At 43.2% G+C, this 23,128-nt stretch overlaps 1 long non-coding RNA gene across 2 annotated transcripts in view; it reads left to right on the top strand.

Moving 5' to 3' along the window:
- The first annotated feature begins 568 nt into the window (after positions 1–568).
- Positions 569–23,128, top strand: part of LOC125643073 (uncharacterized) — a 38,936-nt gene continuing 16,376 nt past the window's right edge. The window contains exons 1-4 of one of the 2 annotated variants that reach the window (XR_012670017.1): positions 569–810; positions 3,415–3,518; positions 4,679–4,870; positions 7,683–7,733. This is a non-coding gene — a long non-coding RNA (uncharacterized LOC125643073). Of the gene's footprint in view, positions 811–2,459; positions 2,562–3,414; positions 3,519–4,678; positions 4,871–7,682; positions 7,734–23,128 lie in introns of those variants that run through there. The other variant, XR_012670016.1, reaches the window with a different exon arrangement.

Genomic DNA, 23,128 nt, shown 5'->3' with positions numbered 1-23,128 from the left:
GTGAGAGCAGGGATGAGTGAGCATCAAGGGCTAGGCATGTGAATCCCTGATTCAGTCTGGCACCTCTGATATGGGTGCTAAGTAGGCATGAGGTAGACTTGTTGTTTGCTGTGTTACAGACCAGGAAAAGGATTTTATGGGCTAGGGGGTGGATGCACAGGTGGACGTGAACCGGGGCCAATGACTGGCTTCTTCTATCCAGTAAAGTGGCAGGTCATATAGTGTCAGCTCTGATTTTTTTTAAGGACTTATAATTTTGCCGCTGAATGAGGTTTCTAGCTTCTAGAACTGATCCGTTTAGTCTGTCTTGACAAAATACGCCTGGCTTGCCATTGTAGCCATGTAGCAAAAGGGAAACAAATGACTATCTTTCTTCCCTCTCTCTTCCCCACCTCCCTCCCCACACCACACCACACCACACCACACACACACACATACACAGGTGTAAATAACCGCACAGAAATCCATGGAATTACATTGGCATAAAACAGATTAAATGAGGGGAGAACTAGGTCCATAATGTCTAGTTTATGTCTAGTTTATGGAGTACACTCATGCAAGGGGAAGATGGTGGAACTACTCTGGGCTGGAGGATCATGCTTTACATTGCCTCATGCAAATTAGCCCTCTTGATTTTTATTTTTTTTTTATTTTTTTTTTTCAGTGCCCTCAGGTTTGGAGAACTACCTGGCTTCACCTCTGTTACCACCTCTGGTCAATACAGCAGCAGATGCCAAAGAAAACAGGAAGGTGCTACTCAGGGTGATGTAGTGACCACTTTACATTAGTGGAGGTGGTCCCAACACAGCTGTAAGTGCCTCCCCCTTTTCCCAAGGGTAGTCCCAATATATAGAGCCTCCCTGAGAGGCATAACATCCACCTCTGCAGGAGCCATGTCTTCTTCTCTCATCCCCTTCCCCCTCCCCCCGCATATGTGGCCCACTGGGGATGTAAGAGGGCACCATTGGGGTGTTCTTACACCCAGACATTTCTCTGGTAGTACAGGGGCCCAGAAGGGACATAGTAGCTGAGTCACAAATTGGGCCTCAGGTCTGCTCTATCCTGGATCAGGAGCTCAACTATGCCTGGGCAGGCCCAAGAAAGGGGAAGCAAAAGCTGCCCTCAGCCTCTGCAGTGGAGTCCCCCAGCAAAAGACGGCAAGCCTGACTCCCTTCCCCTCCCCACACATATCCCCCTAGTAATGTTGCAACAGTGAAAACTTCCAAGAGTAGAGCAAACCTCAGTGCTTTAATTTCAGCTGCTTCCTATTTCTTCAGTTTTCTAATGGGTGGAGACATTGCGCACCTAGAAGGCTAAGAACTATGCCATGAACAAAAACAGTGCAAGAAATACAGTGTTTAGAACTGAGGCAATGGAAAAGATGTGTGTCCTCATTTGGAACTTCTAGAGGCCTTTGAACATTGTCCTCCGCTATCAAACTTTTAAAGTCTCACCACAGCATACAGGTAGCAGTTTGTACTGATGGGGCAGCATAATAAACATCAGCTAAGCTTACAAAAACGAAATACCTACAACTTCCAGCTGTGGAACAAATCAATTAACACAGCTGACCCAGAATAGAGACCAGCAAGCAGAACGGAGGACTGAACATGATATGAATAGCAAAGAGGGATAGGAGATCAGAAACTCATCTGATCTGCAAACTTCCCTTGAATTTACTGTGCAAAGTGTGGCTGGAAATCCATATGATCCAGACACGAGGAGACAAGAAGTCCCATTTGTTTAGACCTCTACTGTGATCAAAAACCTAAGAAAATGGGATAGGAGGGTAGATGGGGAAAGCTGCCAGTCTGTGTCACTTACTGGACCCCTAAATAGTTTAAGAGCTTGGGGCACTGCTGGAAAGCCACAGAACATAAGTACCCGCACATGTGTTGGTGTTATCCAAAGGCAGAAAGAACGCTGAGGGGAGCTATTTTTTTTTCAAATAAGGCCCATTTGAAAACATCTATCAACCTGATGACAATATTTGTACATTCAGAGTGAGAGAGGAGAAAAACTCCACATATTGACTCCGCCCTGCTGCTGGAGAGGTGTGTAATTGTCAGACCTCACTCCAGGGATTTCTCCCTGGGGGCAAGCAAAGGGAGGGCACCATCCCCAGAGGAGCCTTAGGGATGTGCTGTATCAGGAACCCTGGGCATGCCCTCTTCCCAACCAGTGCCACCTACTTTGGGGGCTGAGATGACTAGCTCTGGGCCCCAGGTAGAGCAGGGCTTGCAAGTGCTTTGCAATACTGTGAGTAGCCCTGTGGACTTTCTGCCCTGAGGAGGCAGTGTCTCCGGTAAGCTATTAGTTGTCAGTACTTAGACACCGGATAGTTCAGCTCTTCAGTGGCTGATTTGCAATGGCCAGTGCCCTCCCCCTCTCTCCCTCGCAATAGAATGATGAACAGGAAATTCCTTGAGTTAAACTCAGAAGCTTCCAGGGGTCTTTTTCCTGTATCAGGAATGAACTGCTTCCTGAGCTGAAACATCCATTGCCCCTCGTATTCCTTCTGTAGAGCAAGTACTGAGGGAGGATTGCAGGGCTGTAGTGAGGTAAGTGTTATTGCAGTACCTGAATCTCCTCTACTTCAGAATGGTTGCAGAAGTAGACTGTGTGTGCAGAACGTGAATAGTTCTCTTTTCTCTTGCACCAAGTCCTTACCATAATGTAAGCAGGTTCTGCATACAAAGCAGGTTCTGATGTATAAGCGGGTTCTGCATACAAACAGTAACAATTTGGTGCAACAGAAGGGGCCCTAGGTTTTGCCTGGGGCAGGGGGCGGGAAAGCCCTCTGTGCAGTAAGTGATGTGCAGCCTCAGCATCACCCACACAGCACAGGGATTTGACACCCTGGTGACTGCGGGGCTGTGGGGGAGGGTGTCACATGCTGGTAGGGGTGGATCAGGGAGTTTTGCTTCGGGGAGATTACACCATGAAAGAGAGATTATCAAGAGCCCAAAGAATTTAAAAATGAAGGCAGGCACTCTTGCTCCCGTTATCGGGGGGGGGGGGGGGGGGAAGAATTCCAAAGGGAGCCCAGGCTAGCCGGGACACTAAACTACCGGACACAAGTTCTGAAGTATTAATATCGGGCTTGCATCTGTGCTTTCAAACCATTCGTTTTCTCACTGAGGCATAGGCTCAGCTGTAGGAGAGAGAAGACACAGTCCTACATAAACAAACACATGGACTTAAAATGGCTTTGCAAGGAGAGAGTTTCCTGATATGGATGAAAAGAGGCAGAGGTTTGAATGGCACAGCAAGGAAAACTGAAAATAATTCCTTGTTTGGTTCCAGGCTAGCCTTCATCCCCAGCTGTCCAAACATACATCTTTCTCCACTTTGACTCACATAAAAATAAAACCAGCTATTTCCCAGTCGGTTCTTTTCTTTTCTTATTCTCAGATTCAAATGTTCACGTTTGAAACCCTAAATTCCTGAGGAGGTTATGTGAATCGTCTAGCCACACAAGTGATTTGCAACATGTACCACCGGAATAAACTTCTTGGGTATGTACAGTATTAGGAATTAGTAAATAATAGCAGAAGGAGATATCTTCTGGGGGGGAGGGATAGGTCAGTGGTTTGAGCATTGGCCTGCTAAACCCAAAGCTGTGAGTTCAATCCTTGAGAGGGCCATTTAGGGATCTGAGCCAAAAATTGGGGATGGGTCCTGCTTTGAGCAGGGGGTTGGACTAGATGACCTCCTGCGGTCCCTTCCAACCCTGATATTCTAGGATACCAGCTAAGGGGTAGAGACAAGGGAGGAGGGGCAGGGGAAAGAAGAGGGGAGGCTTGGTTACTACCAGATGAAGAGAGAAGAAGCCAGTCAGTCCTTCCTTGAGATATGATAGAATATGGATTAAGTTGAAGAGTTTTTAAACACAAAGGTACAAATACACGCTCAATCACAACTCAGGTCCCATTTGGCTGCCCCAGCGAATGGCCTACTCCCTCCTCTCCACTGGCTCAGCTGCACCTGCTGGCGTGTTGGGGGAGGGTAGAGGCAGGCTCCATTCCCCCAACCACCAGCATGGGAATGGGAGCAGCCCAGAGTGGCTTCGCTCGCACGCCCACCCACCACACAGGTAGCAGCTGCCTGGGCGTAAGGGGACTTTCTGTGCCCCTTTAGTCCTTTGCACAAGTTCACCGGTCGCAGTCTGGCCTGGAACTTTGAAAGCCGCATTGAGACTGGCACTCCTATACCTGAAAGCCCGCGGGAGGCATTCTCTCTGGTGGCAGAGCTGTAATGACCAGTGCGTGGCTTGTCTCACAGGCACTGAGGACAGTGTGTATGTGGACAATAGCGAAAACACTTTAAAAGCGCTCAGATGGTGCATTGTCACCTGTGGCGCCTCCTCCATATGGTTTTAAAATGGAGCCAATGTGGTGCTCAGAGAAGAACAACAAACTGGACTAACTTTACGCCGGGAAGAGCATGAACAATCGCAGGCCGTGCTGTTCCCCCATCCCAGCTCTGCCAGAGCACCTGAGTCTAACACCACTGCTTTTCCAAAGCAGCCATCTGTTGCTGCATTGTGTGATACCATGTGGTAGGTTTGGATATGTAGGTCTTTAAAAAATAAAAAGACACATTAAAATACACTGTCCATTGTGAGCTAAGTCGGATTCGAACCAGGGTTTCATTCTGATTACTCTTTCTGCACTAGAGGGGTTCCAACACTTGCTGGAATAAAGCTGATTGCATTTGGAGACCATTCCTTGGGCTGAGAGCTGTGGCCAATTCCTTGCTTGACACGGCTACTGGACGGTGCACCCTCATGTACTTTGGACAAGACTTTCATCCAGCAGCTACTGGGTTCATATTGAGTTCTGGAGCACAGTAGCTTAATTGGAGCAAGGTGAGCTTGCCTTTTTCTATTGGCTAGAGGTGCCTGGAGGTAAGCAGAAACCATAGTTGGTGCCTTTGGAATCTCCTGGTTGGACCCTGGTTTTGCCCATTGAGAAGACTGAGCTGCTTCTGAGCCAGAAAGACCCGGTAGGGCCTGAGAGAGGTTGCTCTCTTCCTCTCCTCCCACTCTCCTGCAGCTGGGCTCAAACTCCATGTGGTGCTTTGCCTCTTGCCCGAAGAGGTAGGCTGAGCCAGCAGGCCTGGTGGGGATTAGTGTTCCACACACCAAATAGGACCTTTCTGGTTGCACAGGTCACTAGCCCCAAAAGGAGTGTTTAATGAGAGGTTAGCAGCAGGCCTACAAGACTCTGGCTTCATATTGCTTTTTGACTGGGCCAAATATTGACAAGTGAGTGACAGTAGTAGTATTCATATGTGAATCTGTGGCTTCCTAAACTCCCAAATGAATGAGATGCCTGCACATAGCCCTAATAGTAATATCACTGTTTAAGAGTCATTCACATCTCCTCTTCATGCTGGAGTCAGAGACAGAAGGCAGACTGGGTTCAGGACTATGAAAACCCTATTTTCCTTTGCTGAAGATGTGAATTATTTTATTTAGAGGAATAGTTTAGAAACAAGCTGGTGGGGGGGAACAGATTTTTATCCACTCATGTCTTCACTGTCCTTTTTCTTAAAAATAAGCCGATTCTTTCTATATAAACATTGACATTTCTTTCAATAAACTTCCAGTGGCGGTCTGAAACAGTTGTCTCTCCAGAAAGTTACTGATTATTTTAGTAATTCCAGCATTTGACAGGTATTTATGAGTTAGAAGGCAGTATAAAGTTTAAAGTGAATCCAGGGATACTGGAACAATTTGTATAGTGGGGGTGCTGAGAGCCGTGGAACCAAACTATAAACCCTGAATATGATGGAAATCACTTAAGCCAGGGGATAAAGCAGCACCCCTAGTTTCAGGACCTATGAGTGAATCCATTCTTACAGTGAACAAAATAATACTCCAAAGACTGAAAATGGCCTTGGAATTACTGGTTTCAGAGTAGCAGCCGTGTTAGTCTGTATTCGCAAAAAGAAAAGGAGGACTTGTGGCACCTTAGAGCCTAACAAATTTATTTGAGCGTAAGCTTTCATGAGCTACAGCTCACTTCATCGGATGCATTCAGTGGAAAATACAGTGGGGATTCACTTCATCGGATGCATTCAGATAATTCAGATTATCCCCACTGTATTTTCCACTGAATGCATCTGATGAAGTGAGCTGTAGCTCATGAAAACTTACGCTCAAATAAATTTATTAGTCTCTAAGGTGCCACAAGTACTCCTTTTCTTTTTTCTTAGAATTACTGTTTCTGATTGCTACATTTAAAGTTTTAGTTACTCTTCTATTGTTATGCTTAATGGGTTGGCAATTTTTATTTGTGTGGAGTTGAACCAGGGCAACATGTAGCTATTAGAGCTGGGTTGGTTTTTTGTTTGTTTGTTTGTAGGGGTTTTTTTTTTAAATCTCATCCCATGGGAAATTCTGAGAGTTGGAAACTCCATTTTGCCGCATATCAGGACAAAAAGTAGAATCTTGGAATTTTTCATGAAACTAAATATTTTGAAATACCTGGTGAAGTCAGAGGGGATGGTAAGGGTGTTCTACTCTGGATCCAGTCTTCCCATTGAGAATTTGACTTCAGTTGGCTCAGGGACTGACCCAATGGCGCCGCCTTTGGGCTTCCACAGCCATGCCTTTTTTTTTTCTTTCTTTCTTTCTAAAGGTGTCTGTCTTCCTCCTTTTTTCCTGGGGCCTGACACTGAAAGCCACCCAATGCCATTTGAGTGCTGAACAGCTGTTCAAAATTATTCTGTAAATTGCAACTCCATGGCATGCAGCAGAAGAGTGGATCAGATGGGACATTCCAATGGGAGATTAAAAAATATTTTAAAAAATTTAACCAATATTTTTCCTCATCTTCCACTACCTCTGCTGCCCCCCAGCTGAAGCCTGTGATTGCTCCTATTTTATCCTGCCTTTTAACAGACAAATACAAAAAAAGTAATTCGCCCAAAGAAGGTATTGAGGAAAAGAATTTAATAGGATTCCAAAATGGATTAGACACACTTTTATCCTTTAATATTTTTGTATCTGGGATACCAACCCTCATGCTTCAGGACATAAGGCAACATTTCAACTGTCTGGGGGTAGGAAGAAACTCTGCACCCCCACCCTGGGAAACATGCTGTTATATAGTTGTCTATGTGTATTAAGGAAGGGGACTGTGACAGAGAGTGCTGGAGGCTAACAAGCCAGCCAGCTTTCTGATCACTTACGCACCAGTTAGTTCCCCTGGAGAAGGCTGATTGGTTCATCAGTTAATATTCCCCAATTAGCCATCAGCTGAGGGGAGAGAGGATTGGGTTAGCTGAGTTCAGTATGTTCTGAGATCCCAAGGGAGGGAGTTCTCTGTTCCTCTCTGGCCCTGTGGGGCAAGCAACCCCTGTAAATACTTTGCTGCACAAGATTGCATAGGGGTTGGTGCCAGGAATATAAATAAAGAACATGGAGGTGCCACTCACTGCAGAGTCAGAGGCTTCTGGGCATCAGAGGGCAGGGATGGAGCCTGCCCATTACAGGGACTTACAGCTTCTTCTAAAGCATCTGGAGCCAGTAAGTACAGAAGATAGGCTAGCAGAGCTGTGATCCGGTATGGGGCTGCTACTGTCTTTGGCTAGTGCAGCCTCTTCATAAAGAAAGGGATTTATAAAAGAAATTGAGCCAAGAGGTGACCTGCCTTTTTGTTCTGTTTGTACAGAGCCTAACACAAGAGGATTGTCGTCCAGGAACAGAGCTGCTAGGCACTATGGTAATACGAATCAATGCATAACAGATCTTTGGGTAAAAGTACTGTGTGCTAATCCCCCTAGCAGACAAGGAGGATGAAGCCACTGAGGACAGCTCAGTCACATGGGCTTACATTATGGCATGCACTGGGGAAAGCATGTGAGTGTAAAAAGAACTACCTCAATCAGTTATTTTTGTGGTGCAAACGTCAGTCACTTGTAAATTCCCCCAAACTTTTAAACAGATGGCAATTATAAGCAGATGGTGGTGGGGAGTGGAGAGAGTTTTGTCAGATGATTTTCTAACTGAATTAGTCCATAAATATAAATGAAATCCAGGCTGCATTCTGTTCACCTCTCTTCATCCTCCTACAGAGTAAGGTCTATTGGTTAACTTATATGAATTAGGGACCAACAGATCTGGGGTTTATTCCTGATTCTGCCACTTCCTTGCTCTCTGATCTGAAACAAAATCCTTAACTCTTCTGTCCTTCAGCTTTCCTTTTTGCAAAATAGGGGGTGTTGTAAAGTTTAACTAGTCGTTGTAAAGTGCTTTGAGATTGAAGGTCCTAGAAAAGTGCATTGTGTCTCCATAATAAAGAATCTGAATTAGAACATCTGGAAATGGCTATAGAGTAGACTGCAGTTGCTTGATCCTTCTGTTGTCCAAAAACTTTGCTCAGCATGTGTAAGGGTATATTTTCTATTATAACTATTTGTATTACCGTAGCACCCTTATCATGGGCCAGAATCCCATTGTGATAGATGCTGTACAAACACAGAACAAAAAAAAAGACCCCCCCAAAGGAGCTTACGATTGACGTATAAAACAAGGGACAGACGCATATAGACAAACTGAGTACAAGGAAACAATGAGATATTAGCAGGCAACGGGCTCAGCACACCAGTGGCCTAACTGTGTTGTCAAGGCTTTTGTGGGCCTCATGGCAAAGGAGGATAATGAGAGCTCTGCAGATGTTTGAGGAGTACGACCTCCCAGGCATGACAGGAGAAAGCACAAAGCTAGTTTCCCTGCACTGTCCCCAGTAACGGTGGTACCATTACTGCATTCCATCTGCATTCCAAACAGGTTTCAGAGGAACAGCCGTGTTAGTCTGTATTCGCAAAAAGAAAAGGAGGACTTGTGGCACCTTAGAGACTAACCAATTTATTTGAGCATAAGCTTTCGTGAGCTACAGCTCACTTCATCGGATGCATACTGTGGAAAGTGTAGAAGATCTTTTTATATACACACAAAGCATGAAAAAATACCTCCTCCCACCCCACTCTTCTGCTGGTAGTAGCTTATCTAAAGTGACCACTCTCCTTACAATGTGTATGATAATCAAGGTGGGCCATTTCCAGCACAAATCCAGGGTTTAACAGGAATGTTGGGGAGGGGGGGGTGGTAGGAAAAAAAACAAGGGGAAATAGGTTACCTTGCATAATGACTTAGCCACTCCCAGTCTCTATTCAAGCCTAAGTTAATTGTATCCAATTTGCAAATGAATTCCAATTCAACAGTTTCTCGCTGGAGTCTGGATTTGAAGTTTTTTTGTTGTAAGATAGCGACCTTCATGTCTGTGATTGCGTGACCAGAGAGATTGAAGTGTTCTCCGACTGGTTTATGAATGTTATAATTCTTGACATCTGATTTGTGTCCATTTATTCTTTTACGTAGAGACTGTCCAGTTTGACCAATGTACATGGCAGAGGGGCATTGTTGGCACATAATGGCATATATCACATTGGTAGATGTGCAGGTGAACGAGCCTCTGATAGTGTGCCTGATGTTATTAGGCCCTGTGATGGTGTCCGCTGAATAGATGTGTGGGCACAGTTGGCAACGGGCTTTGTTGCAAGGATAGGTTCCTGGGTTAGTGGTTCTGTTGTGTGGCATGTGGTTGCTGGTGAGTATTTGCTTCAGGTTAGGGGGCTGTCTGTAGGCAAGGACTGGCCTGTCTCCCAAGATTTGTGAGAGTGTTGGGTCATCCTTCAGGATAGGTTGTAGATCCCTAATAATGCGTTGGAGATTTTAGTTGGGAGCTGAAGGTGACGGCTAGTGGCGTTCTGTTATTTTCTTTGTTAGGCCTGTCCTGTAGTAGGTGACTTCTGGGAACTCTTCTGGCTCTATCAATCTGTTTCTTCACTTCCGCAGGTGGGTATTGTAGTTGTAAGAATGCTTGATAGAGATCTTGTAGGTGTTTGTCTCTGTCTGAGGGGTTGGAGCAAATGTGGTTGTATCGCAGAGCTTGGCTGTAGACGATGGATCGTGTGGTGTGATGTAAATACGTTCTGGCTAGTGTTTGTTTGAAAGCACCAGAGATTGTGACACTTCTAATCCAGGTCCCAAGATTTGGAGGAGAGAACTTGGGGCTTCTTGCACAGAGGCATATGGAATCTTGGGGCTTGTAGTTCCTGAACAAGAATTGCGGGGGAGTTAGAAGTCTGCCAAGGTGTTAGGCTCCCTAAATGCTGCAGGATAACAAGACACCACACTCCCTCTCTCCCCTCCCTCTGTGCCAGCCGTGGTGTAGACCCAGTATGGCACTCTGATAAGATGTAGCAATCACCATTCCTGTGTGTGATCCCCAACCACACCTAGATATGTTGTGCTTTCTGCCTCCAGCCATGAACTCCACAAATCTGGCCCTTGGCTCCAGTCATTGCTTGGTGGTGGTAACACATGCATCCATGAATGCAAAACTGCCAAATGAAACCAGGAAGCCTTCTGTTCTTTAAAGCTTCAGCTTTATGTATTGGCCTATTTCAGGTATTTTTAGTACTCAGAGGGCTTAGTTCTTCTCTCATTCCAGGGAAAATCAGAAGACACTTGTTTGAAGTCATTGGCTTATAAGAAGGTATAAATGAGATGAGAACTGGGCCAAATATATTCAAGGAAACATGACAACAAAACTGGCTTTATTACCATCTCTCCCATTTGTAAAATGATGGAACTGATGATACTTTGCTTCATAGAGTGCTTTGAGATCTATGGATGAAAAACAGCACAAGTGCTGAGTATGAATAAATACTGTCCCTCCTGCGATAGTTAAACACCTTAAGGAGCTGTCTTTGAGATAAGGCTTTCTTGCCCACTCTTCTCCAGTAGCTGATATGGAATACTAAGCATTAGCTGAATCAGTATTGCCTTTCTAAGGCTTGTTACATACCCAATCCAAAAAAATCCCATACCAGTTACATACCCAATCCAAAAAAATTTTCAAAATCTGAGCACAACCAGACCCTGTTGTTGAATAAAGCCAATCTGTCCCATTATTAAGCACTCCCACCCAAAAGTGGTACTTCTATTGGAAGTCTTATCAGAGGGAAAGAAGCTGCTCTGACTCCCAGGAAAGGATGGAGACATATTGAAGGAGAAGCTTGTATTTCTGTGTCCTGTACTCCATGTGTTTTGGAGACGGAGGACTCTGTCTCCAGGTAGATGGTTGACCCAGCATCTTTGATAGCGTTTCCGCAGCAAGTACTTTAACTGTACCTTTGATTTGTTGTCAAGTTTGAAACACTTGCCATTGTAATGCAGCAACATAGCTATTCAGTTGAATGCCTGACAAGGAAAGTATTTATTTAATTTATCCTAGTGTTATCAAAGATCTGAATACCATACAGGCATCAGACTTAAACCTCTCCAGCTGACTGCCTCTAAATTGTTCTCAAGCATCTATAATGAGCTATAAGCTCTGCAATCAGAGATTCTCATATAAAACACATTTGCTTTCTAAATACTCTGCTTCAAGTTTTAACACTTGATAGAAATAATGAAAAGTACGTTTTTAAATTATCATATTTGTGTATGATCATGCATTAATATTAACAAAAACATATGCTAAGAAAAGATCTGAAAATACTTGCCTGCAAATCCAAAGTTGCAGCATTTATCTCCTTCTATACTTCAAAATTAACACTGGCTGCTAGCAAATAATAATGTAACACCAATGTATAGAGCATTACTTGCAATCACTAGCAAACACTGTCCTAAGAAAGAATAAAGTTGCTTTGACAGCAAAAATCCTTAGATACTGTTTTTATTATTTCATGTGCCGTTAGCCCTGGATTTGTGGGAGGTGTTGCCTAATTAAACTAGGATTTTTAAGCACCAGACATCACAAAGACCAGCAATAGGCAATCATCCTGATGTCTCTGTCTGACAGATAGAACTTGATCGTATGGCTCTGGGCAAATTTTAATTGTGTCTTTACTACACTTTTCTCCAGCTGGGGAAATAAATTGCAGAGTTATTTATTGCTCTTTTTCCCCCACTCTGAAGTCTGTAAGATGTGTCTGAGTATAAAGCAACTAGAAATACACCGGTGATTTGCCCAGACTGGGAGGGGAGCTTGCAGGAATGTAACTTTTTTGTCTGTTTGACATTCTGGAAAGTAGGTTTGATTATCAACTCTGTGTGCCCCCTGTCTCCCCTCTTCCCCCCCTCCCCCCCCAAGGGGAGGAAGCACACTAGTCTGACGCAGAACTGTAGTGATCCAGAAAATTCATAGATTCCAAGGCCAGAAGGGAATATTATGATCATCTAGTCTGACCTCCTGTATGACACAAGCCATAGAACTTCCCCAAAATAATTCCTAGAGCAGATCTTTTAGGAAAACATCCAATCTTGGTTTAAAAATTGTCAGTGATGGAGAATCCACCATGATCCTTAGTAAACTGTTCCATTGGTTATTTACTCTCACTGTAAAAAATGTATGCCTTCTTTCCTGTCTGAATTTGTTTAGCTTCAACATTATACTATCATCTATCCATCATCTAGCATCCATCCTCTATCTATTATACATTTCTGCACTAGGCTGAAGAGCCCATTGTTAAATATTTGATCCCCATGTAGATTCTTAGACTGTAACATCACCCCTTAACATTCTCTTTGTTAAGGTACATAGATTGACTCAAGGAGCTCAATCACTGCAAGGCATGTTTTCTAATCTGTAATCACTCTTTTCTCTAATTTATCAATATCCTTCTTGAATTGTGGGCACCAGAACAGGACACAGTATTCCAGCAGAGGTCACACTGGTGCAAAACAGATTCCCTTGTCTATGCAAGCTGGAGATTAGATTAGATTAGCTGGTTTGACCTCCTCGCGTCAGGAGGTCATGTTCAACTGATTATCCACCAACACATGCCCCCACGTCTCTTTCAGCATTACTGCTTGCCAGGATAGTCTGCCATTTTGTAAGTATGGCCTACATTCTTTGTTCCTAGATGTATGCATTTACATTTAGCCGTATTAAAACACATTGCTTGTACCCAGTTTACCAAGACATCCAAATCACTCTGAATCAGTGATCTGTCCTCTTAATTATTTAACACGCCAACTCTTGTGTCATTTACAAACTTTATCCGTGATTTTTGTTTTCTTCCAGTACATTGATAAAAACATTAAATAGCATAGGGCCAAGAACTGATCCCTGCAGGACCACACTGGAAACACACCGATTCAATAATGATTCGTCCCTATTTATACTTACACTTTTGAAACTTAGCCAGTTTTTAGTCCATTTACTTTTGATATCCTTCAATGTTTGGGTTTTTTTTACCAAAATGTTGTACAGTACCAAATCAAACGCCGTACATAAGCCTAAGCGTACTATGTCAACACTATTACCTTCATCAGCCAAACTTGGAATCACATTAAAAAAATATCGCAAGTTAGACAGGATCTATTTTCCATAAACCCATGCTGATTTCCATTAATTCCATTACCCTCCTTTAATTCTTTATCCAATATCAGCCACTCCATTATCTTGCCTGGGACTGATGTCGGGCTCACAGGCCTATAATTGCCTAAGCCCATTCCATTTATCCTCTTAAATTGTCACAACATTAGCTTTCTTCCAGTCTTCTGGAACTTCCCCAGTGCTCCAAAACTTATTGAAAATCAACATTAATGGTCTAGCAAGCTTCTTGGCTGGCTCTTTTAAAACTCTTGTATACAAGTTATCTGGAGCTGCTGATTTAAAAATGTTTAACTTTTTAGTAGCTTCTGTTTAACATCTTACAGAGATACTAGTGGAATGGAATGAGTGTTATCACCATATGATGAGACTGCATCACCTGTTTTCCGCCCCTCCCCAAATACAGAACAGAAATATTTATTGAACACTTCTGCCTTTGTTGTAGTCCTGCACTATCAGGTTTCTCTTTGTTTCTAGTATATTTAGAAAATTGCTTCTTATTGTCCTTAACTTTGCTGGCCATAGATTTCTCCATGTGTCCCTTGGCTTCCCTTGTCAACTTTCTACAATTCCAAATTTCTGATTTATATTCATTACTATCAACTTCCCCTTTCTTCCATTTGTTATATATGTTTCAGCTGCTTTCACTTCCACTCCAATCCAGGTCAGTTTTTCAACCAGTATGGCCTTCTTCCAGGATTGTAGCTTTTTGGGCACCTAGTAAGGTGTTCTTAAATAATTTCCAATGCTAATTTTTTCTGATTTAAATTCTTCCTCATGGCTGATTTGGCTGATAACTGTTTTCAACTTTGAAATTGGCCCTGTTAAAGATCCAAGTATATATATTACTGGTCTGGACTTGATTCTGCTTGTACATTATAAATATGATCAAGTTGTACCTAAGCCAGCATTAAATTTTTAGGTTCTGTGGTCCATTTCAAAGTTGAATAAAGAATTCCCCCATCCTCAATGTAACAGTTCTTGAGACAGGAAATTGTCGTCTATGTTTAGAAATTTTAAGGATGTTTTAGTACTGGCAGCATGAGACCTCCAGCTAAAAGTCTCCAGTGATCACACAGCTTTTTTCCTACACATTGTAGATAGGCACATAAGGGGCGATTTGGTGGGCTGTAGCAAACACCAACTAGTACCCCCATCTTGTGCTTTATCTGTTCAGACACTGCTCTATTAGCATTCAAGATCACTTTCTTCTGCGTTATCGGTGACTCAGAAACAGGTAATGCCCTGTCTGACAGAGTGCCACTCCTCCGCCCCTTCTGCACACTCAGTCCTTCCTAGATAGGTTAGGCCATTGGTTTTACAATGCCAACCATATGAATCATCTCACCAGGTTTCAGTAATGCCAACTAAATTGAATTTATGCTCATAAATGAGCGATTCCAGTTCCTCGTTCCCCAGGCGCAACTCCTTGCAGTGGTGTATAGATAATTCACAAACTTCTTCTCCTCATGTCCTTTGGTTCCTTGATTAATTCTGTTCTCAACATCTCAATTTGGGGTTCTTATATTTTTCCCTTTTTACTCTTCCATTCTGCTATTCGTTTAACCCTCTCCTGATGACTTTAGCCAGCCTGTCCCCGAGGAGATTGGTCCCGCTTCTACGGAGGTGCAGGCCATCCAAACTGTACAGCCACTTCTCCCCCTTGGAAATGCACCAGTGTTCCACAGAACCAAACCCCCTGCCCTACACCACTTAGTTAGCCAGTCATTCACTTCCAGAATCTTCTGCCTTCTGTCTCTCTGCTCATGGGACAGGGAAGATCACTTGGACATGCTTCTTGAGTTCCCCTAAGTGATCTACCATCTGCAAGATATCCTTCAATGCAGTGTCATTAGTGCAGATAGGAGCCATCACCAATGGATCCTTGCCTGTTGATTTCAGAAACCTGTTTAATCTGCGTGACCTCTTGTGTCTTGGCTTCAGGAAGGGGGCACACCGTCCCGTTGTCCACCTGTCCCTCACAGAATGTTCTTTTGATTCTTCTGAGTAGTGACTCTCTAACAAGGATAGTCTGACTTTGTTCGTTTAGACCTTGTGCAATCTCAGTTTGAAAAAACCTACCAAGTAGTGTTGGACCGGGTCAGCATTTGGATGGGTGACCAAATACTCTGAGAATGCTATAAGATGTAGGGCTGCCTGATGACCACCAAGGACTCAGGTGGCACCCTTCCCTCTGTACCCATACTGAATCAGTGCTCCAATGGCGTTAGAGCATGCTGATGCTGGAGGTGACCTTTCTTGGATGAGCTGGAAGGCTGAGATCCTAACCACCCACAATCATTGAGATATCAAAGAGCTTTTGTCAAGGATTAGACTGTTCACACAGTTGTCATGGACATATTCCAGTTGGGCAATTGTTTGTGTCTGAGTTACCAATAAAACGCAGAGAAGGGAGTGAGTGGGGATACTAAGGGTTTGATCCAAAGCCCACTTCAATAGGTTTTGGTTCAAGCCCTAACTCAGTGTCTGCATCTTCTTAATAGCCTTCTGTTCCTGCAGTAATTTTTTTCTTAACGTGGCAGAATAGAGGGAGATGTATGGGTTAACTTCTGGATTCAGTTTGTCTTGTATTTTTGTTATTACTAATTTTAAAATCCTGGGAGAGAAGGGAGCAAGATGGCTTGGATTTGTATCAATTACAATGGAACTCTGCAAAAAATAGAAGTGGTTTTAAACCACTTTCATTACATAAAATGTCATTCATGCAGATAGAGCAGAAGATTCTCCTATATTTATGTGGCTGGCATCCTTGTGTCCATTTCATAGTAGCCTCTAAGCCTTCTATTCCATGGCTGCACGCAAATAAAACCCAGGCCAGATCTTTTACAATTCCATAGGGTTAATTCTGCACCAGAAAAACATCGTATTAATGGGTAATTCTATCCGCAAGTGTTCCTTCTAATAATAATTTAGTAACCAACATGTGCCTTCAGTTAGTGGTCATTTAAGATACATGGTAAGACACTAACAACAAAAAGATCCCAAAGCTTTACTCTGAGGAAAAGCACAACTACTACCCTCTAGCAAATTCACACAAGTGTAGCAAATCTTCAAATAATAATTAATCTCCTGTTCCAAATCAAAGTACATATCATACCGTACATATTCAAGACCGTAAATACAAGTAAAGCAGAGTTGAAGTATTACTTATATCAAGGCAGGAGATGCATGCAATTAGGTACTGTAAAATACAAAGAGATCATCACATCTTAAGTGATGTAAGGCTCTAGTTTTAAGAAGGGATTTTAAGTGAGTATAACAGTGCTTTTATATGTTGGAAGATTGTGTTTGTGTGTGTGGCTTCATTTTCAGAGTACAGCATGGCATATTTTGATATTTAAATACCAACAAAATACAGATTTATTCATTTACTTATAGCATTTTGCTTTTCAGTTTTCAGAAGAATGTGCCTAACAAAATCAGATATAAAAAATTTTGTAGCATACTTCCTGCAATTGATAGCAGCCAAAGACAATCCCAAGTTTAGAATTCAGCCGCCAGACAGGAGAGCAAAACCCAGACATGCTCATCAATCAGTTGCCTTGCCAAATCCTTTGGATAAGACTCTCTGCTCACACCAAATCCATCTCAGGCAAAAGCCTCAATAAACAGATGCTCCTTGCACTGAGCCCTGAAAAATTAGACTCTGGTGACCTAAAGAGAAAAGTGCATTGCAAATTCAAGGGCCCTCCATCCACTTGGAAACAAATTCAGTAGCAAGCTAATGCAGCATGCAGAACACATGTGTAATACATTGAACGTCACTTGCACCATTCTGCAAGCACGCTGAATGGGACAATTCAGGTTCTTAAAGCTAGTCCTGTGCTTAAATACCTTCTACAAGCAGAGTACAAATGGTTTGGATGAGAAACTTTCAGACTCTGGGTCATTCAAAAAAATATTCACTTTGTCTTACTATTTTTGCAGCATACAGCGATCATTTCAGCTTCTAGATTGGATGGACGAAACACTTAAACAGGAGAACAGACTCCAACGAGAGACTGCTGAATTGGAATTAATTTGCAAATTGGATTCAATTAACTTAGGCTTGAATAGAGACTGGGAATGGTTGATTCATTATAAAAAGTAACCTATTTCCCCTTGTTTATTCTCCCCCTTATTCCCGCCCCTCCCTTCCTCAGATGTTCTTGTTAAACCCTGGATTTGTGCTGGAAATGGCCCACCTTGATTATCATACACATTGTAAGGAGAGTGATCACTTTAGATAAGCTATTACCAACAGGAGAGTGGGGTGGGGGTGGAGGTGGGGGAGAAAACCTGGATTTGTGCTGGAAATGGCCCACCTTGATTATCACACACATTGTAAGGAGAGTGATCACTTTAGATAAGCTATTACCAACAGGAGAGTGGGGTGGGGGGAGAGAAAACCTTTTGTAGTGATAAACACCCATTTTTTTCATGGTCTGTGTGTATAAAAACGTCTTCTGTATTTTCCACAGTATGCATCTGATGAAGTGAGCTGTAGCTCACGAAAGCTTATGCTCAGATAAATTGGTTAGTCTCTAAGGTGCCACAAGCCCTCCTTTTCTTTAAAGAGGAGAATAACAAATAATCACAAGTAAATGAGCTCATGAAACTTTTTCAGGATTCACAAACATTTTCTGGAATTCCCACTAATCGCTGAATGCTTCTGAATAATGAATAACAGAACCTCTCAAACAGCAAAGAATTGATGTCAAGCTGTTAGGTTTGCAAATCAGTTTTCTGTTGTTTGACCAGTTCTAATGCTAACCCTAGTGTCTTAGCCATGTACCAGTCAGAAGAGTTACAATCTTCCTATTTAATTTCCCCAGCAGTGCCCGTGTTCCAGTGAAGGGTGAAGTGATTTTTTTTGGTATGTCTGGGTTTTTAAGCACTTTGGGATAAACGACACTATATTAGAGTAAGCTGATCCTGTTGTTGTTAGTGGAGTATTACTTCTGAGAATAATTTGAGGCACTACAGTAAATGGCTTTTAAAATATTAAGGGATCTATTTTCCCCTTAGTACAAGTGCTCTGAAAAGAAGCTTAGGATTGCCTCTAATGTATACGGATACTTTTCCTACCACTCCAGAAACTCTGGAGTGCTTTGTGAGAAGGTAACGTCAGAGATTGTTGATAACCTTTTCAGAGAAGTCCCATCATCCAAGATACCCCAGGCCCTCTTGAAAACAAATGTTAATCTTTATTGTATATTACGATAAAGAAGAAAAGCTAAAGGGGAAACACTCAGTTGTAAACTAATGCTTAATGCATTTTTTTGCTCTGGAATTGTTGAACAGAGAATTTCTCTATACTCCATCAGGTATGTGCAGATTTCCTCCTTACTTCAGTAGGGGTTTTGCCATTGTGGGCATTGGAGGACTGGGCCAGAGAGCAGATCAATGGGAATTGAGGGCCCCCTGTGGCTAGAGACTTATTCTGAGCAGAAACAAGCAAGGGAATAAGGGAGGCTGAAATTTCTTATTCCCCTGTGTGACTGGCTAAGGTCTCTGACAGTTTAGCCCTATCAAGGGCGCTGGAACTTTTGTAGAAGTGTGGGGAGGACACTGGCGCTGGGATGGGGGGGCCATTCCCCCACTTTTTAACTCAGGTATAGTTTGGGGGGTAGGGGATGGTGTGCTCCCCCAAACTGTAAGCCTCAGGCAGGCGCAGAGCAGCTTGGGCAGGGACTGCACTATGCAGCAGTGTTGCACCCCCCAAATTATGCCCATGTTAAAAAGTGGGGGATCATGGCCCCCTGCCACCTCCGGGTTCTGTCACTGTTGAGCCCTGTGTATTTATGGGTGTGGGCCCTCAGTGTCCATGCATGGTGTAATTTGTATTGCTGTCAAACAGCAAAATTGTTAGCAGTCCCCTCATTATTCATGTAATGTTGAGCTAGTTTAAATGAATTGTCTGTCTGATCAGAGAGTAATATAGGGAAAAGGCAGATGATGGTAAGTACAGGAAACAAGCTAAAGCACTCTCCAGAAGGCACTTAGCACCTCCCAGGATCAGGTCTATAAAGAGAATGAAAGGAAATCTGAGCAGCTGCAACTCCCACTGAAATGAATTAAAAACTTCATGAGTCATTTAAAAAAAATTCATAATGCAGGCCACAGTGACTGTTTCCTCATCAGTCTCTTGATAACACCTGTAGAACTGTCTTGGGATAGGCCCTGCCCACACTGCTGTCCAGCAATACTAACAACAAGGCAGACTGAGTACAGTTTCAGACCCATGTGGAGAAGGACTCTCCTACCAGGTTGTCGACAACCGGAGGGATGTGGCTGGGCTTCAAGTCATGAACAGGAATGAATGGTGACAGTGTAGCTGCTCCCTGTATCTCTGCAGATGCTCTGGGATGAAAAGGAAAAGAAGAATGGACACCTAAGGTTATAAGCAAAATATCCCATTCTGCACGTCTGGGTATCAGAGCTAGGACCCTGCTAATATCCACCCAGTTTACACATAGATGGAGAGCACAGACTCACTTACTCCTATAATCTGCTTTGTGGAGGTGCCGGAAGACCACCGTTCCTGTGACCTTTCCCCTGCTTCTTGTGATCTCTGCCAGTGTAAAGTTGGACCGGAGCACATTTAAAATGAAGCTGTTCCAGGCTGTGCAGAAAAGAATAGGTTCTTCATTCTGAAACAGAGAGAGTGTGAAGATTTTTCTGGGGTGGATGGAGCTTGAGTTTAGTACGCAAGGCTTTTGAAAGGATTTTGCTAATTTAATATTCTGTTCAATAATCTTGTCTCTTTTACCCTGTGTCAGGGTTCCTTCCCCACTCTGAACTCTAGGGTACAGATGTGGGGACCTGCCTGAAAGACCCCCTATGCTTATTCTTACCAGCTTAGGTTAAAAACTTCTCCAAGGTACAAACTTTGCCTTGTCCTTGAACAGTATGCTGCCACCACCAAGCGTTTTAAACAAAGAACAGGGAAAGAGCCCACTTGGAGACGTCTTCCCCAAAAATATCCCTCCAAGCACTACACCCCCTTTCCTGGGGAAGGCTTGATGATAATCCTCATCAATTGGTACAAGTGAACACAGACCCAAACCCTTGGATCTTAAGAACAATGACAAATCAATCAGGTTCTTAAAAGAAGAATTTTAATTAAAGAAAAGGCAAAAGAATCACCTCTGTAAAATCAGGATGGAAAATACTTTACAGGGTATTCAAATTCAAAACACAGAGGATCCCCCTCTGGGCAAAACCTTAAAGTTACAGAAAACAGGAATAAATCTCCCTCTTAACAGAGGGAAAATTCACATAAAACAAAAGATAAACTAATCCGGCTTGCCTGATTTACCTATACTGGTTGCAATATTGGAGACTTGGATTAGGATGGGTTGGAGAAGATGGATTTCTGTCTGGCCTCTCTCAGTCCCAAGAGAGAACCAACACGTAAACAAAGAGCACAAACAAAAGCCTTTCCCCCCCAAGATTTGAAAGTATCTTGTTCCCTTATTGGTCCTTTGGGTCAGGTGCCAGCCAGGTTGGCTGAGCTTCTTAACCCTTTACAGGTAACAGGATGTTGCCTCTGGCCAGGAGGGATTTTATAGCACTGTATACAGAAAGGTGGTTACCCTTCCCTTTATATTTATGACACCCTGATTTAAGGTTAATCTGCATAGCCATCCAGCTTAGAACCACCATCCCCTGGAAATACCTCTATATTAAAGAAAGGCCAGGTGCCAAGCTAACACATAGTGACACATTAATCTTGTGCACAGGCTTATTAATTAGCTGTAAATTCAAATCTCTCAATATCTGCCCCACTTCTGTGAAATGGAGTTCCATACATTCCTTCCGAACCCACGTTAGGCACCCATCATGTGCATTGTCCATTTTTTCAAAATATGAAACTTATTTAACATATTTAGCATAAATAAACATCTGGATTCTGATTTTCTTCTCTCCTGATATTTACAAGTTCCACTGTTTAGTTCCCTCTTAGTTCCTATTCATGTTCATGGCTACATTTCTTAATCTTAAGCCTGGCTGAGTGTGAAAAGTCTTTGGCGAGTTAAACTTTCATTATAAATGTGACTTAGAAACTCTCCCTTGACTCTCAGCTCTTTCTCTGCATTAGACAGTAGACACCAAACACCAAAGAACAGCTGTTTAGGAATCTCGCCTTGTAATATTTTAAGCCATTCTAACTTTTTTCTGCATTCGCTCTCTCTCTCTTCATTGGGCTGATTCAGACACTCCTGGACTATGGGGAATTTCAGATTTGGGTCCGACATGGACTCAACTAATGAGAAGGTAGAATTCTGTACATGCTGAAGCCCTGGGACTCTGAGAGGCACAGAGCAGGAGACAGTGTGTGTGTTGCAGAAGTCAAGGTGAGAAGTGACCACAGCATAGACTTTTTTCAGAGTAACAGCCGTGTTAGTCTGTATTCACAAAAAGAAAAGGAGTACTTGTGGCACCTTAGAGACTAACCAATTTATTTGAGCATAAGCTTTCGTGAGCTACAGCTCACTTCATTGGATGCATACTATGGAAAGTATAGAAGATCCTTTTTATACACACAAAGCATGAAAAAATGGGTGTTTACCACTACAAAAGGTTTTCTCTCCCCCCACTCCACTCTCCTGCTGGTATAGACTTTGTTAGAGGGAGTTGAGTACACAGGCAAAGTTACAGAGAGGCAGATTTGCAGGCATAGATTCTCCTTCTTTCATATGATATCACAAGTCGATATCTAGATTGTTTAGCCATCTAACTGCTGCATCATCAAGGGCAACAAGGTGTTCCAGTCCACCCTCCAGTCATCTAATCATGCACTCCTCCACCACATCTGACTGTCTGCATCACAGCCCCACAGTCATGCTGTGAAGATGGAACTAAGCCACATTTCTGCATTGTGGCAGCCACTCTAGCCATTCCAGTCACAGCCTGCTAAGCCTTGTACTGGATCTGTGACCCAGGCTGCAACGTGGTGGGTGTAATTTGAGCTTCTGAAGTTCATCATCCACATGCCTGGCTCTCTATCCCAGAGTTGCTGGCGCTCTGTGAGGACATAGCTGTCGGCCCCTGTACACCATTGCAGGCCTTAGGTGATGTGCAAGAAGAAAAATTCAGATCCGAGTATGAAGATCCCAAGGAAGATCCCAGTATGAGGGACCTTGGAGGCAAATGGAATCCTTTCAAAGAGGCTTTCGTTAGTTTCTTAACTGGCAGGTGAGCTTCAGTGGTAAGTGAGAGGAAGAAAACTGCCCATTTAAAAAAAAAACAAAAAACCAGGAAGGTAATAGATGCTCAGTAACTCTCTGATACCACAACTATTAGAAATGGGAGTCCCCTGCACCAATGGGGAAAGTGATCTTCTGCAGAAGTCCTTAGAGATCAGAGGGAGAATTTGGGGGGGGGGGGGACTCACCCAGATAACTAAACATCATTGCCCATAAGCCATACTCCCAGTATCTCTACCCATGGCTGTACAGGGCAATTAGCAATAGACACACCCCTATGGCTCTATGTAGCCAGGGACTGATGGCCCTGAGAATTGGGAGTTATTGGAGCTTCACAAGTGGGGAGCTGATTAGCACAAGCTCTGCCGCCTCCGGGGCAGCTCCACAACTTGTTGATGTGAGGCTGCGTTATTTTTAGAGATCCAGCCCACAGATGCGATTGTAGAAATTGGCCCCTCAAGCTCTAACTGAGTGGGTTGTCACTGTCAATGCAGTTCC

This window comes from Caretta caretta, chromosome 9, assembly GCF_965140235.1.
Source record: "Caretta caretta isolate rCarCar2 chromosome 9, rCarCar1.hap1, whole genome shotgun sequence".
NCBI lineage: Eukaryota > Metazoa > Chordata > Testudines > Cheloniidae > Caretta > Caretta caretta.
The sequence above is the reverse complement of the archived record's forward strand: the minus strand, read 5'-3'. Positions and strand labels throughout refer to the sequence as shown.